The following is a 21,982-nucleotide window of genomic DNA, read 5'->3' as shown; positions in this document are numbered from 1 at the left end:
TAATGGAAGTTCTACTAACAGGAGATTCTATGGCTAACATAGTGTGGGAAACCAAGTGCACTCTGTGCCTTTGCTATGGTTTGGATAATTGTCCTCTCCAAATCTCATGTTGAAATTAGATCCCATTGTTGGAGGTGGAACCTAATGGGAGGTGTTTGGGTCATGGCAGCAGATCTCTCATGAATAGATTAATGGCCTCTCAGGGTGAGTGAGTTCTCAATCTGTTGGTTCCCAAGCAACCTGGTGTTTAGAAAGAGCCTGGCACCTCCCCCTCTCTCTTCTGCTTCCTCCCTCACCATGTGTTCTCTGTACACAAGGCTCCCCCTTTTCTTTCTTCTCTCTCTCTCTCTCTCTCTCTCATTTTATTAACAGATGGGGTTTCACTTTGTTGCCCAGGCTGGTCTCGAATTCCTGGGCTCAAGTAATTCACCCACCTCAGCCTCCCACAGTGCTGGGATTACAGGCGTGAGCCACTGTGCCCATCCCCCTTTGCTTTCCATTGCAAGTAGAAGCAGCCTAAAGACCTCACCAGATGTGTACACCAGTGCCATGCTTCCTGTGCAGCCCGCAGAACTGCAGCGGCAGATACACTCCTTTTCGTTATAAATCACCAGGCCTCAGGTATTTCTATGAAAACACAAAATGGACTAAGACACCCTCCATAAAGAGCTGCCATGGGTGTGAGATGAGTAAAGTCTCTAAGAAACCCTGCAGTAAAGAAACAGGCAGAACCCAGCATTCAGCTGTGGCTTTCTATAATGCCGGGATTTGGGCAGAAGGTGTGGAAGCTGCCTAGTTACCTCTCTACAGGATTTCTGCCCACTCAGAGCTCACCTCAGAGTGGATGCTGTATGTTGTGTTTTGTTTTTTTCCCCCTCAATAAAGCTGTGAGTTTATCACACTTTATAGTCTATGCCCATTTCCCTTGTTCAGTCACAGGTGATTCCACGGTGGTTTCAACTGAAGATGCTTTGAACAGATGCTCAACTCCTAAAAATGCACAAATCCTGCTGTTAGGAACTAAGCCACTTCTACTGCATTTAGAAACATATTTGATAACTAGTTTGACATGATGACCCCTGTCCTCAAGGGACTTTTTGTTCAAGAGTGCAGTGACTAAAGATTTCAGATATTAGACACTCACTTTTTCACCAGTCTTTGCCAGATTTAATTCTATTTAATGGATATTAAGCCTTTCCCATGTGTCAAGCACTATGCTAGATGCTTAGGGCACAAAACGTAATAAACTCTTTCTGCCCTAAAGAATGTCTAGTCTGACTCAGAGCATAACATATTATTTTAATGTAATTCTGCGAATGTTGAAACTTCCTCTCTCTTTCTTAGCAGTGGGTTATAAAGCAGTAAAACTAGTGCAGTAGATTTCACTTAATAGTCACTAATTATTACAAAATCTATTTCTGGCTATATTTTATCATTTCAAAGATAATAGACTGACAAAATAATTAAACAGATTTGCTTTCACTGTGTGTCACATTGTGTGTAATTATTTCTGGGCTCAAGTAATTCACCCATCTCAGCCTCCCAAAGTGCTGGGATTACAGGTGTGAGCCATCGTGCCGGTCCTCCTTTGCTTTCCATCACGAGTAGAGACAGCCTGAAGTCTTCACCAGATGCGTACACCAGTGCCATGCTTCCTGTGCAGCCTGCAGAACTGCAAAGGCAAATATACTCCTTTTCCTTATAAATTTCCCAGCCTCAGGTATTTCTTTATTGCAACACACCTGCTCATAAGCAAGAGATGGGGAGGCACCAGCTGAGGCGCTTAGCCAAGAGGAAAAGGGAAACCTGGGATGAGAGTTAGTTGAAAGATGCAGAAAAGTTACCCTGAGAATAAAGGTAGAAGAAAGAAAATCTAATTTAACTTTTTTTTTAAAACAAACTTTCTGCCAGCAACTCTTTCTGCAAGGTTCTAAGGGTTCTAGGATGAATAAGGCCCACTCTCTCCCTTCTAGAACTTCAGCTGAGGGTGGTTGAGGCAGAGGTCGGGTGAGGCTCATCGCAACAGATTAACAGAGACAGAGTCCAAAGGCAACGTGATGAATTCCAAGTACAGGTAAGACTTCTAATTTTAATTTAAGTAATCATTTCTTGCCTCTAAGCTTTATTTATTTATTTTTTTAAGAGCCAGCATCATTCCTCTGGGTATATTAAGCCTGTAGACTCAATAGCTGTGAATTTAAGAATTTCTGACACCTGGTCATCCTTTCCCTGCTGGAAACACTGTTCCTCCCTCTCTCTCTTCTTGTGCTTCACTTCCATGAAGGAGGGCATTAGAAGAAAGGAAAAGGAAAAGTGCTTGTCTCCCTTTGTGCTCGTAGCAGCTCTGATCCTAGATCTGTCTTGGAGGGTTTGCTATAAAGCAATGGCGGTAGCCATGCCTGGAAACTATGTCCATGGCTGAAAGAGCCACAGGCTCTGCCGGCGGGAGACCCGTGGTAGTTTTGTCTCTGCTATTCATTGATTGTGTACGCCTGGCGTGTTAACTAGTTAAGGCTCTGTGTGTGTTTACCTTATCTTGAAGATGGGGTAAAAAGATATTCACAGGGTTGTGTGCGGATTAGTGCTTATGCACTGAGCACACTGTCCAAAAGGCTATTTTAGGTGCTTAATAAATGCTAATCCCCCTCCTCTTTTTCTTTAAATCAGAGAAGCCGCCCTTATTTGAGGGTATATTTCAGCTCAGTTGTGCTGCCATCAGGACCGTGTAAAGCTGGATTTTTCTTTGCTGGTCCATTTGTACGTGAGCTCTCCCCTTCTCCTCCAAAGTGGAATTGTTATACCTTGTAGTTGGGAAAATTGTGTCATTGTATTTGTACTCAACACAGATGACTCAAGAACTTTTTTCCACTCTTTGGATATATCTTCTCATTTTCTCTGGGTTACCTTGAGGAAGACAAGGAGTTGGTATTTATATTGGCATGCAGGATTGAGAGAGAACATAAAAATGGGCGGGACATACATATATGCAGTGATAAATAGAGGTGTGAACACTTTTGGCTTAAAAATCAATTTTCCTTTGCTATTATACTCAGACCAAGGAAGCGCCAGCTACTTCAGGTCTTTCCTGGAGTAATTAATTCACCTATAATGCCTTCCTCTCCTCCCTTCCTGTAGTCCCTTCCCAGTAGCTTGTTTTTCTTCATTCAAAGAACATATACTAAGGGTTCGTAGGGACGCACACTGGGCTAGGGGCCGAGCTCACAGGAAGAGGCTGCAGGGGCAGGAGGAAATTGCTGGGAGAGGCACACCTGTGCTCTCAGCCCCAGCCTTGTCTGTGTCTGACACATCTGTCCCAGGTGGCTTTTGAGGAGCCCCACAGATGTGGTAAGAAGAGAAAGGGGGCAGGAAAGGGCCCTGGGCTCCAAAGATAAAAGGGGGTAACTCAGAGAGGTTGTGTGAGTGGGTGCAGGCCCCACAGGATGAACTGTGGAGAGGGGACTGAGGGGGTGGCAGCAGAACCAGCCTGGCCGGTGGTGACTGGGCAGCCCAGGCCAATGGAGCTGATTTGTGGAAGAGTGGAGAGAACCCAGCAGGCACATGGCCGTCCGTGGGGCCTGCTCTCCTCACTCCTCTCTGCAGGCCTGACCCCTTTCATTTTAGCTCTAGATACTAAGTTTCCATCACTTCATTTAGGAAAGCACCAAATGGGGCAGGCCCTGTTTTGGGACTGGGGATGCAAACATAAGCAGGACCCCATCACTGCTCCCAGGGAGCCCGCTGTGTCCTGCTGTGATTTCTATCAGGGCTGCAGAGCAGAATCACCCCGGGGAGCTTTTAAAACACACACCATCCGGAGATTCCAATTCAGCAGGACAGGGTGGGGCTGCCCTTTCCCCATCTGCTGGTGAACCTCAAGCTAATGTAAATAGAAAGAGAAGGATGAGGAGATCAACACCCCTATTTTCCAGGCACTGTGCTAAATGCTTTATAAGAGGAAGAGAAATGTAGGACCAGTGGTGTGCTTCAGCTGGTTCATACCAGCCCAGAGGGGCCAACTCTGTGCCTTTCTTCTCAACTTGACGTTCAGAGGCATCACACTGGTACTTTGAAATCATTCCTGGTGGGAATAGTACTACATGGAAATTGACAAATAATCAATACTGGGGCATTTTCCCATCTAGAAAGCCAGTTGTTAAACATTTACCAGAACACCACTGTGTGTGTATGTATGTTTCTTATTTAGTGTAATCTTCATAATAAACCCAGATATTATGCATGTACTAACACTTGACAGCTTTCATATCACTTAAATATGCTGCCCTATTCTCGCAATACCCCATGAGGTATCACTGTCCCATTTTAAAGAAACATTGGCTCCAAGAGGTCACACAGCCAGGAAGGCACAGAGCGGACATTAAAGGCCAAGCTTGCCTCCTATCAGTCCTTTTCCTGCTATGGCAGCCCCAGCAGGCAGATTTCTGGTTCTGAGCCAGGGTCCTGGTCACAAGGGCTGGAGGGCCCAGGCCTGACCCCGTTCTCAGATGTCTTGTAACAGGAAGTTTCCCCCAACACTGGGAGGCTTAGCTTAATAAATGAGTTTCCTGTTCTGCTTATTTGTGTACATTGAGCATTCTCATGCTGCGTTTGGGCCTACACAGGCAGGCTTCCAGAGGCCTCCAATCTGGGGCTTGCTTTTTCCAGGGGGATGTGCTGTGCCAGGGAAATGTGCCCTTGGCTGGCATGGAAAGAAGGGAATCTAGAACTTTTTAAAACCCGCCCCTTTAAGGTCTTGGCCAAGGCCATGGGAATTTCCAAATATTTCCCTTGTCCCAATTGAGGTAGCAATGAGTATACTTGCTAGAACAAGGCTTAGAGATTTATGTCCCCATGGAAAATCCCCAGAAGTGAGGGAAACTCATTCTAAAATGGTGAAAATAGCAGCAAACCCAACCAGCTCCCACAGATAGCACCAGCTGTGGACACAGAGTGTCCTGAGGAAGAAGGCAAGAAGGAATTCCTAATTCCCAGGGTCTCTCTCCCCACACTCTGGGTTTTGTCAGGACCTACTGGTATCTGCTGGAATAGACAACTGAGTGAAAAGCTAGTCACGTCATGGAAAAATCACAGTAAAAGACCTTTTGAAGACAGAATTTTCTTCCATGTCAGGGGTTTGGACAGCTGGGGCTATTTCACCCACATGAATGCTCACTCTGATTCCTGAACTCAGAATTCTTAGTTTATCTCTCATACTCAATCGCCACTACCTGGAATTTCCACAAAGGGTATCAGAGTGAGTCACCTCCCTTACATTCTGAAGGATGTACTGTCTAAGGGATGGGCTTCCAGAGGGCACTAGATGGGAATAGTGGTTTGTATTGCTGAGGGCCCCAGAGGTTTTAGAATGGAAGGACTCAACACCCTGGGTTTGCTGGATGATCCCTTACCAAGCTGTGGCCTCACACCCTCCTATGCTCTGGACCACCTCCAGCACTTGCTTGAGCCCAGAATGAATCTTTCTTTTCTTTTGAATCCTAAACCCATGTCCCCTGAAACGTTTCAGACAGTGGGGATCAGCAGCAACCTTAGAAGCTTTTGTGCTGAACCCCCAGATCTGAGACTGGTGACTGGGACCCGGGACCTGGCACCCCCAGGTGGGTGGACCCCAGGTGAGTCCAGCTGGTCTCCAGCTGAGGAACCCGCCTCTGGAGCTTGGAGGTTGTGATGCACGGTGCCGATGGACTCTGAATTCCAGACTTGGGACACAAGGGAAGATGCAAGGCAACTGTGTAAACCAAAGAGGCTACAGCAGGAAGGTGACAGCAAAAGCAGATCCACTGGCCAGAATTTTCAAATGCCTCTGCAGTACGGTTCCCAGACAGGCAGCATCAACTCACTTGGGGATTTGTTAGAAATGAATCTGCCTATCAGTGAGAGGCCCAGGGATTCCTGTGCTTGACTGCAGTGCCCTAAACAAAACCGAGCCTTTGAGCAAAAGATGTTTGCAACTTAAACACCTAGTGTTACAGAGCAGGGAACGCTGATTTCTCTCTCTCTCTCTCTCATATTATATCATAAAGGATTTGGACTCAGAAGAGATTTTTTTTTTTAGACAGAGTCCTGCTCTGTCGCCAGGTGCCAGGCTGGAGTGCAGTGGCACAATCTTGGCTCACTGCAACCTCCACCTCCGGGGTTCAAGCAATTCTCCTGCCTCAGCCTCCTGAGTTGCTGGAACTACAGGTGCCTGCCACCACGCCCAGCTAACTTTTGTATTTTTTAGTAGAGACAGGGTTTCACCATGTTGGCCAGGATGGTCTCAATCTCCTGACCTCGTGATCCGCCTGCCTCAGCCTCCCAAAGTGCTGGGATTATAGGTGTGAGCCAAGATTTGAGTTTCAAACCTGGCTTTGTCAGTTAATACTCATGGGATCTCAACCAAGTCACTGAATTCTCTGAACATGCTTCCATATTTCTACAAAGAAAACAATAGGTGACTGCTGAATTGAGCACTTGCGGGTACCAAGCAGTAAGTGTTTTACACCTTGTACTCATTTAATCCTCCTGACAAACCATGTGACATCTGTGATTTGATTACCCCATTTGACAGGTGAGGACCTCAGGCACAGATGCTAACCAGCTTTCTGGAAATCACATATTCATGAGTGTCAGAGTGGGGCTGGGAACTGGGCAGTCTAGCTCTGGAGCCACCCTCCATCCACACATCATGCTGGGACCCAGTGGAGTGACTAGCAGATTGGTTGTGTGGGTTTGGTGGAATGGTGGCTATAAACCACACAGCCCAGCTCCTGACCTGTGCTGGGGCCTGTGTAAGTTACTACTTTCATTATTATACATGCGTAGATGAAAGTTGGGTGGTAATAGTGATTTTTCCTAAGATGATGGAATTTTAGGTGCCTTTGCCTTTTCTTACCTGTATATTCCTGAAATCAACATGTTCTGCTTTTGTCACAAGAAGAGAGGAAATGTATTTTTTAAAAGCCCCTTGATATGGTTAGACCTTGTGTCCCCACCCAAATCTCATTTTGAATTATAATCCCTGTAATTCTCATAATCCCCACGTGTCAAGGGAGAGACCAGGTGGAGGTAATTGAATCATGGGGGTGGTTCCCCCATGCTGTTCTTGTGATAGTGAGTTCTCAGGAGATTTGATCATTTTATAAGTGTTTGGTAGTTCCTCCTGCATTCCTTCTTTTTCCTGCTGCCTCGTGAAGACGGTGCCTCAATTCTCCTTCCTTCACCTTCCAATGTGATTGTAATTATCCTGAGGCTTCCCCAGCCATGCTGAACTGAGTCAATTAAGCCTCTTTCCTTTGTAAATTACCCAGTCTCAGGCAGTTCTTTTAAATTGTATTTTGGGCTCTGGTGTACATGTGCACATCCTGCAGGATTGTTGCATAGGTGCAACATGCCACGGCGGTTTGCTGTCTCCATTCCTCCCCCTGCCCCCATCACCTACATCAGGCATTTCTCCCAGTGTTATCCAGCAGTGTGAAAAGGTACTAATATACCCTTTCTGACTTGTTCCTGTGGCTTGCTCCTATGACTTGCTCATATCCAGTGTGAGGGATGGAAGGATAGAAACCTTTCAGAGCCTGAGCCAAGCTCCTTTTCATAGAAGCACAGAGGACACTTACTCCATCTCTGAAAAAGCTGCCCACACCCCACCTCCATCTAGCCCTCCAGAAGACACCACGAATGACCCATAGGAAGGGCAGAGTGGGCATTTGCTAGGGACCAGAACCTCTGGGGAGGGGGAATTGTCTCTGTGTGTCTCTGGTTCAATGGCATTTAAGATGAACATTCTCAATAATAAATCTTTCCATGTGTAAAGAAGGGCGTGGAAAAATGCATGTACTGGAGACTCGGGTAATGACTTTCTAAGTGTGGAAAATTTCCCCCCAAAGTGTTTCCAAATATAGAAAACTCACATAAGAAATGATGAGGGCTCATAAACCTCACTGGCAGCAGTTGCAGGGGTCAGAACAAGGAAGGAGAAGGAATTCCCAGCTCCCGGGGCCCGGCAGCCCACACTGTCTTCTGAGCTACTGTGCAACCTGTGTTTCCGTATCTGCACCTACCAGGGGCTCCTTAGACAAATAATTAAAGTAAAATATCAAATGTATTACTGTTTTTTTTAATGTCACTGACAAAGCCACTAAAATAGACTACATTTCTCCCAGAATGCCACTGGTCACATTGTTCCTTTCTCTTGTGTCTCTAAAGGGGTTTGTTGTTTTAGGTTTGTTAATAGTTGTCAAACACATGCCTCAGACATTTTTAACCTCCACCTATTTGACCCAACACACTGAAACCAGCCCTGATTCTCTGCTGAGTGCATTTACCAAGATTGAGTCCTGTATTTGTCAGGTTGCTGCCAAAGCCGCCCTCCCCCTGCAGCCTTCCATGCAAACCATCTTTAACTTCTTGGCAGCTGCGATTCTCCTTATCCCTGTGGGTGGAGGAACTAGTAGGAGTGCAGAAAATCAGTGGGTTGTAGAAACCTGCATCTTCTTCTTCTTTTTTTTTTTCTGAGACAGAGTTTCGCTCTGTCACCCAGGCTGGTGACAGTGGTGCAATCTCAGCTCACTGCAACATCCACCTCCCAGGTTCAAGCGATTCTCCTGCCTCAGCCTCCCAAGTAGCTGGGACTACAGGTGCGTACCACCACATCCCACTAATTTTTGTATTTTTAGTAGAGACAGGGTTTCACCATGTTGGCTAGGATGGTCTCAATCTCTTGACCTTCTGATCCGCCAGCATCGGACTCGCAAAGTGCTGGGATTACGGGTGTGAGCCACTGCACCTGGCCAAAACCGGCATCTTCTCAATGCTCCCCACACCTTTCTTTCTTGAAGCAAGGAAGGACCTAGTTCTGGCACAGAAAATATACCCGAAGACATATCAGAAGTGCCCAACCAAATGGAGATTATAAGTGAATGTGGCCACTGGGATCACAGCTGCCCTAACAGGGCCATTCTAACTATTCTAATGCTGGTGAGCCCCCAGAGAATGAGGGATCACCTCAAAAATCTTCAAAGAGTTCAGAGAAACCCTGGACCTTCCACAGGCCTCCAGAGCAAGGCAGGAGTTTTGGTCCTGGGCAGATAACCCTGTCAGAGCATCAGACAAAGGCATCATGTTGGGTATGAGCAAGTCCCTCTCGACCTCTCTCTCCCCTCATTTCATGAACAGAGAAAGCAGCGCTCATGTCCAGAAAGACCACCAAGAAGCCCTGGGCACGTGTTTTGACTCAGAAAGTCCTAGAAGAGTAGAGAGAAAGGTCACCAGGTTATTTTAAACTCAAACTTGATACTTGGATGTATTCATGGTCTGGAATACAAGAGTTGAGAAATACCTCCCACTCCACTTATCACAGCTCAAGGCTTCACCCATGTATCAATTTGAGGTTTGGGCTCTACATTTTAAGATAGACTGAAGTATCCAAAGAGAGCCCAAGAAGACAGAAATCTATGGTATAAAAAAGAAAGCATGGGCCGGGCACAGTGGTTCACACCTATAATCTCAGCACTTTGGGAGGCTGAGCTGGGCGGATCACAAGGTCAAGAGATTGAGACCATCCTGGCCAACATGGTGAAACCCCGTCTCTACTAAAAAATATACAAAATGTAGCTGGGCATAGTGGCACGTGCCTGTAAGTTCCAGCTACTTGGGAGGCTAAGGCAGGAGAATCACTTGAACCCAGGAGGTGGAGGTTGCAGTGAGCTGAGATCATACCACTGCACTCCAGCCTGGCGACAGCAAGACTCCATCTCAAAAAAATAAATAAATAAAAAAGAAAGGATGAAAATTAAGCATATGTATTCAAAGCTCTTGTGATCCATTGGAAAAAATAAAAATAAAGCCAATGCAGAATGCTGAATATGGTGTGATTCCTAAGTTGTGAAAAAAAAAAAAAACGCCACAGGATGATAAAATCTCTGTGTTTAAGTAAAAGGAGACTGGTTATCTGAAAAGGGCTGATCTGTTTTCTATTATCAGCTAATTCAGTGATTTTATTGCTACTCTCCCCTGAGTTTCTACCATGGGCAGTGCAGGCACTGAACGAGAGAATCTTCTAAGGGAGACTCAGAGAGTTCATTTCAGGGGAGTGATGCTGAGGGACAGAGTTATCTCCATGGCTCCTGGAAAAAACAAGGGCCTCTCGGGTATCAGTGGCACTTTCTAAGCCTACCCAGTGACAACACGTGGTGGAGAACCAGGGTTCCATTCTAGAGAGGAAGTTTGAAAGACATGTTGGCTAAGAGAAAAATAAGTAAATACATCATCTCCAGGTTACCCACCCTAATCTCATCTCAAATTCCCATGCATCGTTGGAGGGACCCAGTGGGAGTAACCAAATCATGGGGCAAGTCTTTTCCTTTCTGTTCTTGTGATAGTGAATAAGTCTCATGAGATCTGATAGTTTCATAAAGAGGAGTTTCTTTGCACAAGCTTTCTCTCTTTGCCTGCTGCCATCCATGTAAGAAATGACACGTTTCTCCTTGCCTTCTACTATGATTGTGAGGCCTCCCCAGCCACGTGGCACTGAAAGTCCAATAAACCTCTTTCTTTTGTAAATTGCCTAGTCTCAGCTATGTCTTTATCGGCAGCATGAAAATAGACTAATACAGTAAATTGGTACCAGCAGAGTGGGGCACTGCTGAAAAGATACCCAAAGATGTGGAAATGACTTTGGAAATGGATAACAGGCAGAGTTTGGAACAGTTTGGAGGGCTCAGAAGACAGGAAAATGTGGAAAAGTTTGGAACTGCCTAGAGAATTGTTGAACGGCTTTGACCAAAATGCTGAGAATGATACAACAGTGAAATTCAGGCTGAAGTGGTCTCAGAAGGAAAGGAGGAACTTGTCGAGAACTGGAGCAAAGGTGACTCTTGTTGTGTTTTAGCAAAGAGACTGGTGGCATTTTGCTCCTGCCCTAGAGATTTGTGAAACTTTGAACTTGAGAGTAGCTGGTGGAAGAAATTTCTAAGCAGCAAAGCATTCAAGAGATGACTTGGGTGCCATTAAAGCCATTCAGTTTTAAAAGGGAATCAGAGCATAAAGGTTCAGAAAATGTGCAGCCTGACAATACGATAGACAAAAAAAAATCCCATTTTCTGAGGAGAAATTCATGCTGGCTGCATAAATTTTCATAAGTAATGAGGAGCCGAATGTTAATTCCCAAGACAAAGGGGAAAAGGTCTCCTGGGTGTCAGAGGTCTTCACCGCAGCACCTCCCATCACAGGTCCAGAAGCCTAGGAGGAAAAAGTGGTTTTATGGGCCAGGCCCAGCATCCCTGTACTGTGTGCAGCCTAAGGACTCAATGCCATAAGTCCCACCTGCTCCAGCCGTGGCTGAAAGGAGCCAACATAGAGCTCGGCCCAGGGCTTCAGAGGCTGCAATCCCCAAACTTGGCAACTTCCATGTGGTGTTGAGCCTGCAGGTGCACAACAGTCAAGAATTGGGGTTTGGAAACCTCCACCTAGATTTCAGAAGATGTAAGGAAATGCCTGGATGCCTGGGAAGAGGTTGCTGCAGGGGTGGGACCCTCATGGAAAATCTGTGCTTGAGCAGTGTGGAAGGGAAATGTGGGATCCGTGCCCCACAAAGAGTCCCTACTGGGGCTGTGAGAAGAAGGCTACCATCCTCCAGACCCTAGAATGGTCGATCCCCCGACAGCTTGCACCATTCTCCTGGAAAAGCTGTAGTCACTCATTGCCAGCTGGTAAAAGCAGCCAGGAGGGAAGTTGTACCCCACAAAGCCACCATGGTGGAGCTACCCAAGACCATGGGAACCCACCTCTTGCACTGGCATGACCTGGATGTGAGACATGGAGTCAAAGGAGATCATTTTGGAGCTTTAAGATTTGACTGCCCTGCTGGATTTCAGACTTGCATGGGGACTATAGCCCCTTTGTTTTGGCCAATTTCTCCCATTTGGAATGGCCGTACTCACCCAATTCCTGTATCCCCATTGTGTCTAGGAAGTAACTCAGTTTTGATTTTACAGATTCATAGGAGGAAGGGACTTGCCTTCTCTCAGATGAGACTTTGTGAACTTTTGAGTTAATGCTGAAATGAATCAAGACTTTGGGGACTGTTGGGAAGACATGATTGGTTTTGAAATGTGAGGATATGAGATTTGGGATGGGTCAGGGGTGGAATGATATGGTTTGTCTGTGTCCTCACCCAAATCTTATCTTGAATTCCCACATGTTGTGGGAGGGACCTGGTGGGAGATAATTAAATCATGGGGCAAGTATTTACCATGCCGTTCTCATAACAGTGAATAAGTCTCACGACATCTGAAGGTTTTATAAAGAGGAGTTCCTCTACACAACCTCTCTCTCCTCATCTGCTACTATCCATGTAAGACATGAGTTGCTTCTCCTTGCCTTCTGCTATGATTGTGAGTCCTCCCCAGTCATGTGAACTATAAGTCCATTAAGCCTCTTTCCTTTGTCAATTACCCAGTCTCAGGTATGTCTTCATCAGCAGTGTGAAAATGGACTAATATGCTTAAATATTGAATAAAGGCTATGAAAGAAAGAGTGGGGTTTTCTTGGGGGATCTTAAGAATGATACCCACCTTCCTTGTTTAAGAATCCTCTTGCCTGGGGACAAAGGGCTCCACTTATTTTTAGGTGTCTAAAGTGTAATGGAGCTCTGAGGACAGAAATCCAACTCTGGCTAGCTTTGGCAAAAGGGGAGATGTTTGAGGGTCATGTAACCAGTCTCCAAGGGGCTGGAATGTGGTTGATCTGGGGACATCTAGAACCAAGCAGTGGTGTGCCATCAGCACTCTGCTCACCTCTCCCTTTCTCTAATGTTGGCTTCAGATTTTTGTTCTTATTTTTCACATACTTCCTTTATGTCTTGATCTCCACTATCAAAGAGGAGCTGCCTCTCTTTCCTTAGTTTCATGCCAAAATATTCTAGAGAAGATCTGTGTATTAGTCAGGATTCTCTTAGAGGGACAGAACTAATAGGAAATTATATATATATATATAACATAGGATATTACATATAATATAGGCCATATATTTATATTATAAATATAAATGTATTTATATATAATGCAGATACAAAATAGGATATATTATATATTATTATAAATATATATTCTATTTTATTTATATATCATATATATATATAAGAGTTTAAGCAAGCAAATTGAAAGGGAGTTTATTAAGGATTAACTTAACAATCACGAGGTCCCACGATAGGCTATCTGTTAGCTAACGAGCAAGGAGAGCCAGTCCAAGTCCCAAAACTGAAGAACATGGGAGTTCAGTGTTCAAGGGCAGGAAGCATCTGGCACGAGAGAAAGATGTAGGCTGGGAGGCTAGGCCCATCTCTCCTTTTCACATTTTTCTGCCTGCATTATATTTTATGGAAGCTGATTAGATTGTGCCCACCACATTAAGGGTGGATCTGCCTTCCCCAGCCCACTGACTAGGTGCAGGGGAAGTTAATCTCCATTGGCAACACCCACACAGACACACCCAGGGTTAATATTTTGTATTGGGCAGTGTGCACACTGCCTCAATCCAATCAAATTGACACTCGGTATTAACCATCACAGGCTGGGTCATGTGTGCACCTCTGAGGGCAGGTGGACAGGGCCCTCACTGGAACCATGTGGCTAGAGCAGCCAGAGAAGCAGATCCCAGCAAGGACTGAGCAGACATAGCCACAGTGTCCAGCATGGCACTGCACAGGATGCCAAATTCTATGTATGTGTGGGGTGGGTCATGGAGCTGGGGGAGAAAAGAGAAACAGATCTTGAGAGTAGGGGTGGAGTAGGGTTGGAAGACAGGTCATCCTGTGGCATAAGCAAGTGAATTGAAAGGACATTCAGTTCTGCTCTTGAACAAAGATGCCTCAGGCCATATACATTTCTTGCCAATTTCCTCTCAACCTTAACTGATAATTTTTCCTCCATCAATTCTGCCTGAGCTAGTTGGCAAAATGAAATAACATTTTCTGTTTATTTGTGCTTGGTATAGCTGGAAAGATTCCTATGAAGTTGTGTTTTTTCCCCCTCATCATTTTGTTTGTAAATTTCTACTCAACATAAGTTGTTTCTCAATAGGCTGCTTGGGAACTGTATGATGTACCGGTATTTGTCAGTAGTAGCTACATCTTTCTACTTGGTTGAATCTGCCTTCCAGCTATGAACTCTAGCTGTGAGTGTGATAGAAGCTGATGTGGTTTGGCTGTGTCCCCACCCAAATCTCATCTTGAATTGTAGCTCCCGTAATTCCCCTGTGTCTGGGAGGGACCTGGTAGGAGGTAATTGAATCATGGGGGGGCAGGTCTTTCCCGTGCTGTTCTCATGATAGTGAATAAGTCTCACAAGATCTGATGCTTTTATAAAAGGCAGCTCCCCTGCACACACTCTCTTGCCTGTTGCCATGTAGGCCGTGCCTTTGCTTCTTTTTTGCCTTCCACCAGGATAAGGTCTCCCCAGCCATGTGGAACTGAGTCCATTAAATCCCTTCTCTTTATAAATTACCCAGTCTCAGGTATGTCTTTATTAGCAGTGTGAGAACAGATTAATATAGAAGCATATTCTGTATTAGAAGGTGAACAGAACACCTTAGCTTTCCCAGAATGGGTCAGCAGCCTGACAGGGGTGACAAGGACATGCAGTGGAGATGCTCAGGACTTCGGAGCCAGACAGACTAGGGTTTGGATCCAGGCTGTAAAATGAATAAGTACTGTTCTGGAGGATGGGGCACACAACCCAGATCCCCCTTCCTGATCACAGTATCCATTGCCCTGGCTGTTGAGGGTATTGACTGGTGATGGTTTGAAACTGAGGCATTTCCTGGGTGTTGCCGTGGCTGAGGGACCTACCTCACCCAAGGTTACACATATCCCCAGAGTGCCTGGGCTGATTCAAGGGTTCAAAGGCTCAACAATCTCATCTCAGTTCAGGGCAATTCTGAAGTTACCCAGCTCTGGAACTTCTGTGGGATCTGCTGTGGCCTTTGTTGTGACTGCACAGGTGTTCAGCCTCTCTCTCTGCCCCATCCTGTTTTTTTTTTTTTTTTTTTTTTTAGTGTTGCTTTAGAGAGCATTCCCAATAAACTTCCTACATGCAAATGCCCATCTCAGGATCTAAAACAGGTAAATCCTACATTTACCCTGTAGGATTTTTTCTACAGGATTAAAGTCAATGTATGTATTAAGCAAATGCTCACTGCAATGGTTTAAAAGCCATGATCTACATAGTTCAGTCTTAGCGTTAAGCCAGAATTAAATAAAATACAGTATATTCAACCAGAATAATTCCAAAATAACTTGAGTCCTTTAATTATCTTATTAGGAGCAAGACTCTCCCTTGTAAGTTCCAAGAAAGCCAAATAAGACTTGTTTAAGGAAAGCACAGCCACAGCTACTTATACATACGGTTGGTGGGGAAGTTTCATAAATCTACAATGTCCAGGGGTAGACTTTCATGCACATCTGGATCCAGGGGACATTAGCCATTGCCAGTGGCATCTGGAAGCTCGACTGGAACACCAGCATATCTTGGTCTTTTTCCCTCTCCAGGCAGTGTCGGGGTCTCTTCTTCCCCTTGTGATCTTGTCAGCAGGCTAGCTAGACTTCTGGTATGGTCACTCAGGACTCCTAAAAATGCACTAGTCACTGTCATGCAATGATATGCAGCTTCCTGTTGTGTGCCATGCCATATTAATGTTTGGTCACTCTAACACCTTCTGAATTAGGGTTCTCAAGAGAAACAGGACCAATAGGGTGTGTGTGGGGGAGGGGGAGTGGGTAAGGAATTGGCTCACACAATTATGGAAGCTGAAAAGTTCCAAGATGTGCTGTCAGCAAGCTGGAGACCCAGGAGAGACAGTGCTGTAGGTCCAGGTTGAGCCCAAAGGCCTGAGATCCAAGAGAATCAATTATGTAAGCTACAATCTGAAAGTCAGCAGGCTTGAGACCCAAGAGCCAGTGTTTCCGTTCAAACTCCACCGCAGGAAAACACCAATATCCCAGCTGGAACACTCGGGCAGAAGGAGTTCCCTCTTACTCGGCCTTTTCGTTCTAGTCAGGTCTTCACAACTTCTACTGATTACATCAAATCATGGACTAGAACAACTACACAGAAAACCAGTGAGGAAATACAAGACTTGAACTACACTGTAATCTGTTAGATTTAACATACATCTATAGAACACTTAGCAGAATATATTATTCTCAAATATACATGGAACCTTCTTCAGGATAAATCATACACTAGATCATAAAACAGCCCTCAGTAAGTTTAAAAGAACTGAAATCATACAAAGTATATTCTCCACAGGGCCACACAAGAGTGAGAATACCAGGTGTTCACTGGGTGGGGGAGGGGGATCCTTGCTGGGGATCAGCTACCGAAGTCTACCTGGGCAAAATCTACTTACAGACAAAAAGCAAACAGTTTTGGGCATGCAGCTAGCTGCTCCCTGAAACTCCTTTCGTTTTCCACGTTCAGGCTTTGGATCTTGGTAAACACGAAAGTCCTTTGGAGGACTAACATGCCAAACTTCCATCAGTCACTTACATCTTTGTGAAACCAAGGATCTTCAGTGATGTGATAAAGGAAGGGTATACATCAAAGCCCTGGGACTGAAGATGGGGATGAAGGAGCTTTACTGAAAGATGGGTGGGGCGGGCTGGGTGGCAAGATCAGAGTCCGAAATGTACCTCGCCCACTTCTATGGTTTCCATAGTGCCAGACCTGCTTAGGTCCTTCATAGGTAGTGACAGCCAAGTGTCTCTCCTCCAGGGCGTCTTTAGTAGGAATCTCAGCCCGAGTCCAGTGCCATGCAGCTACCAGAGCACAATTGTGGACAGGTCCCAAAATTGGGAGGGAATGGGTTTGGGAACATTAGAGCCTTTCTAGAGCCACCAAAATTACAAACTAACTCTGCAGTCTGTTGGTAGCCTTTTAATGGACATCAAGATATATTTACTAGAACAAAGATTCTGTTCTTTTTCTTTAAGATCATTCCTCTCTTAGGGATTGGAGAACAATCCTAATTTGTAAAGAGGTTTTTGGAAACTCCTTTATAAATACTGATGTCATAGTTAGTTTGACCTCAGTAACCTGAAGCTACCAACAATGTCAGAAGAGCCAAAGAATTCAGCATGACAGGCCAGTCTGATGGTTTTTCTCTTTGATTTCAGAAGACAATGATTCCTCAAGTGTGCTTGGAATGGAAATGATAAACAAGAGTCATTGCTTTCTTCCCATGTGAAGGTCTGTCATTTGAGCTCTATATTTCAAGTCTTACCTGCACCTAGCCTTTGGCATGAAATGTGTCATTGAATCAACTAATGCTTTTTTTTTTTTTTTGGGAGACAGAGTTTCACTCTTGTTGCCCAGGCTGGAGTGCAGTGGCTTGATCTCAGCTCACTGTAACCTCCGTTTCCTAGGTTCAAGCAATTCTCCTGCTTCAGCCTCCCAAGTAGTTGGGATTACAGGTGCCTGCCACCACAACCAGCTAATTTTTTTGTATTTTAGTAGATCTGGAGTTTTGCCATGTTGGGCAGGCTGGTCTCAAACTCCTGACCTCAGAGGATCTGCCCGCCTTGGCCTCCCAAAGTGCTGGGATTACCAGTGTGAACCACCATGCCGGCCAATTAATGCTTTTAAATGGCTTGCTTTACTCCATTTTTTTTTTGCAAACATTCAGTTACCTCATTCTATTAGCAAAGGCTGTTGACAGGTCTAAGAAAAACTGAAGGCATTCATCCCTGGCAAAGATTCGTAATTTGTGATGGTGGTGGTTACTACACCCAAGATTTCCAACTTAATTGGAAACAGTGGGAAGTAATTTAGTTGTGACTGTTTCTCCAGCTATTAATTTAGCTGATTTTCATTCCATCAAGGCTCTAAGGGAAACAATTCCAAACTAATTAGCCAGAACTTCCATTTGATAGTATAGTAGTTGATTACAGGTAGGACATATTGGGTGTTTCACTTGTCCAGGCTTCTTAAGTTAAACTCTGCAAGGGTGCCCGGCCCCAGCTCTGGATACATTTGGCATCTAGAGACAGAGCTTTAAAACTGCTGGGGTTTATAATTAAAACCAGAGTCTGTTCGGTGACCAAACACTAAAACTGCTTGAGTTTTGTTTTTCTAGTTGAATTTCCAATGACAAAATATCACAGGCGTTTTGGTTATTGGCTCTTCCTAGGAGAACTGCTGCTAAGATAATATCTAAAACTTTACAACAGTGTTTAAAAAGAGAAGTTAGCAGTATAAGAATCTTCTTTAAAAAAGATAAAGCAAATACTTTCCACTCGATTATTTTATGAAGACTTTAGTGATATTGAAAATCTGATATTTTTGTCTGCTAACTCTTGTGAACTAACTGGTTTTTCTAAGCTTTCCACAGGACTGTTCAAGCTGATGAGGCACCCCCATGTTCTGAGATCTTTACAAGGCAGCGAATGGTCCTACTTACTTAGTAATTTTCCAAGGCCAGGAATTGGGCTCAGCTCAGTTCTGCAGGAACAGACCTGAGCACCAATGATCCCTGCTTCAGGTAGTTCTCAGGTCTCTTTCCTTCTTGCACGGGTAACTCTATGCTACACAGCCCCAAAGCAAGTTTCCTCAAAGGGGTCATGGTAAAAAAACACTTTTTAAAAATTATTTTTATTTTTTAAGACAGTCTTGCTGACTCCCAGGCGGGAGTGCAATGGTGCGATCTTGGCTCACTGCAATCTCCACCTCCTGGGTTCAAGCAATTCTCCTGCCTCAGCCTCCCGAGTAGGTGGGATTATAGGCATCCACCACTACACCCGGCTAATTTTTGTATTTTTAGTGAGATGAGGTTTCACCGTGTTGACCAGGCTGGTCTCAAACTCCTGACCTCAAGTGATCCGCCCACCTCAGCCTCCCAAAGTGCTAGGATTACAGCCACTGCGCCTGGCCCAAGACTATCAGTTTTAAGCTGCAAATTAGATCTGGCAAATTTGGCCGAATGAGAGCACTCTGATTGCATTTCTCTCACCCGCACCATCCACCACTCCCCTGCAGCTGAGTCCAGCAGGTGCTCCTCCTTCCCTGCCAAGGACGCACTGCACTGCTTCTAAATTGTCTGAGTTTTCAGTGGCAGCTTAGATGTTGGTCAGGCTTTCATAAGTCTGGGAAACAGAGTCTTCAGTCAGCACGTTCACCACTGAGGCCTGATGGGAAGGTGTGCGACTACACAGCAGCACAAGGGATTCCACCGGCCACGTGGGGAAACTGGCCTCATTACTGCACAGTCACCTCGTTACGTGGTCTCCTCGGGCCAGCAACCTCTATTCTTAATTCCTGCTTTCATCCGGCCATTCGTCTTAAACTACCTCCTTGTCTCATCTCAAAATTCAGTGTTTAGCTTACATACAGTGGAGACCTAAGGACTAACACATCACAGCACTGACGGAAATAACTTGTTCTCATTCGCTCATTATTCAGCAACCATTTATGAATGTCTGTTCAGCCATTAGATAGTCTAGATTTTCCAAGATAGCTTTGTTTAATGAAATGTTGAGTCTGGGTGGGGTGTAATCCTAGTGCTTTGGGAGGCCCAGGTGGATGGATTGCCTGAGCTCAGGAGTTGCAGCCCAGCCTGGGCAACACAGTGAAACCTCGTCTCTACTAAAATACAAAAAAATTAGCCAGGCGTGGCATTGCACACCTGTAATCCCAGCTACTCAGGAGGCTGAGGCAGGAGAATCGCTTGAACCCAGGCTGCGGAGGTTGCAGTAAGCTGAGATAGCAGCCTGGGTGACAGAGTGAGACTCCGTCTCCAATAAAATAAAGAAATTTTGATGTTTTACATGAAAGCAATTTATTAACTATATAGTAAATATGATCTTAACACTTGAGGTGTAGCATCATGATTCAGAGAAAATTCTTATCACAACTGAATGACAGAATCCATAAACAGAGCCAAACTGAGTCTTAAGAGATGCCCTTTTGAAAATGTACATACCTTTCCTAGGAGGGAAGAGTTCCTGGTGAATAAAAACACCAGTTCCAGTCTGTGATATGGAACAGGACTTGGCAAAGTATTTTCACAGATAGCTTGTTTCTAGTTTTGAAAGCTGCCCTTTGTTTGGAAACAGCCACTTCATGCAGAAAGAGCACACATGTAACTATGTTTACATCTCTGAAGAGAGAGGCAGAATTACGGTAGTCTGTAATATCTGACTGTTTACAGGAAGAATAACTCTTTTATAAATACTCAAATTGGCCTAGTGCGGTGGCTCACACATGTAATCCCAGCACTTTGGGAGGCCAAGGCAGGTGGATCACAAGGTCAGGAGTTCGAGATCAGCCTAACCAACATGGTGAAACCCTGTCTCTACTAAAAATACAAGAATTAGCCAGGCGTGGTAGCACATGCCTGTAGTCCCAGCTACTCAGGAGACTGAGTCGAGAATCTCTTGAACCTGAGAGGCGGAGATTGCAGTGAGCTGAGATCGCACTACTGCACTCCAGCCTGGGTGACAGAGCGAGACTCCATCTCAAAACATAACAAAACAAATCAAAAACAAATTAGGAAAACAAGGGGGAGAGGTTGAATGATGCCCTCTAAGTTTGGGATTTGACTTGCTGTATGTTAATATCTCGGTTACGAGCAAAGATGAACAAGCGATGATTCTTGCTTTAAATGTGTTGACAGGAGGTTATATACCAATAGTTCTAACAGGAGATGGAAAGGGACGAGTGTCACAAGGAGGAGACACGGGGCACTGCAGAGAAGGACCTCACCTTCTGCTGGAAAGGCCACTTAGAGGAAGCATTTTAGCCAGTGTTGAAGGACCCAATCACTTTGCAACAGCAGCGGTGTGTGGTCGGGTGTTGAAGGCAGGCAAAATGTGTGGGCAAACATCTGCCAAGAAGGGTAATGCAGTCCAGGTCATGGGAGGGCAGTACAGAGAGATGAAGAGGAAGTGACAAATTGATCAATACATCTCAGGCTAGCGAGCCTGGACATCGTTTAGCAAGCAGTGGGGGAAGGGTAAACCTGTAAGTTATTAAGGTTGAGAGTCGGGGGCAGGGCATGATGGGAGAAGCTAATACCGAGGTCTTGAGTAGAATGGGGGGAGACGGGAGATACAGTGAGGACGAGAGGAATGCAGGCACCTGGGAAGGCAAATGGGACCTTCCACAGTGTGCAGGAAATGGTAAGGCCCCCGTGCACGAGGAAGAGGACTGTTGATGGAAATCTGTGGCCACAGAGGCTTCGGGCATCTCAGAAAGCGTTTGGTGTCAGTCTGGCCAGAAACAAGGGATGCTGGGTGAGTGCGAGCAGTGCCTCTCAAACTTTAATGTATGCACAAACTACTTGGGGATTTTGTAAAAATGTGGATTCTGCATCTGTAGATCTGGGTGGGGCCTGAAAGAGTGTACACATTTCAATAAGCTCCCAGGTGAAACTCATGCTGCCGGTCCAGGGACCACCCTTTGAGTAGCAAGGAGCTAGAGCTACTCACATTTGCTAATGTTAGGCAGTGATTTATAACAGCTGGAAGATCTGTGAGAAAGTGACCCAGCTGCATCTAAGTAAGTGTTATTATTTCTTTAAATCTCACTCTAAATGTGGCAGAAAGCTGGCACACGATTAATTGTATTTGTTTCTTAGATGTTAATTTGACCCACGGAAACGGTGGTCCTCTCCCCAGGAGTGTGTGTGCGAACAACCTTTCTAGGTGTAGAAGTTGTCAGCAACCCCTGAGGACAATCCGCTTCCCCGTGTATGAGGGAGGGGGATGATGCTGCAAAGGGGAAAGAGACCCCTCCATCGTCCCAGAAGCCTCCCTTCTGTATTAGGGGGCCTACAGGAGCAGCTTCGGGACCCGGCAGAAGTCAAGGAAGAATACTTGTCCAGAAGGGATAGATCCTCTAGCCCATCCTGACCCAGTGTCTGCGGTCAGTTTGCAGCCTGGAAGAAGAGGCTGGGGATTACCTCGAGGTAATAATCTATGGTGGGAGGCTGATGA

The 21,982-nt window shown here is 45.3% G+C and overlaps 1 long non-coding RNA gene across 1 annotated transcript in view; it reads left to right on the top strand.

Annotated features, from left to right (window-relative positions):
• Positions 1-1,998: 1,998 nt before the first annotated feature.
• LOC128929646 (uncharacterized) overlaps positions 1,999-21,982 on the top strand; it is a 94,969-nt gene continuing 74,985 nt past the window's right edge. The window contains exon 1 of the long non-coding RNA XR_008476415.2: positions 1,999-2,074. This is a non-coding gene — a long non-coding RNA (uncharacterized LOC128929646). The remainder of the gene's footprint in view (positions 2,075-21,982) is intronic.

The sequence above is a fragment of the Callithrix jacchus genome, chromosome 14, assembly GCF_049354715.1.
Source record: "Callithrix jacchus isolate 240 chromosome 14, calJac240_pri, whole genome shotgun sequence".
Classification (NCBI taxonomy): Eukaryota; Metazoa; Chordata; class Mammalia; order Primates; family Cebidae; genus Callithrix; species Callithrix jacchus.
The sequence above is the reverse complement of the archived record's forward strand: the minus strand, read 5'-3'. Positions and strand labels throughout refer to the sequence as shown.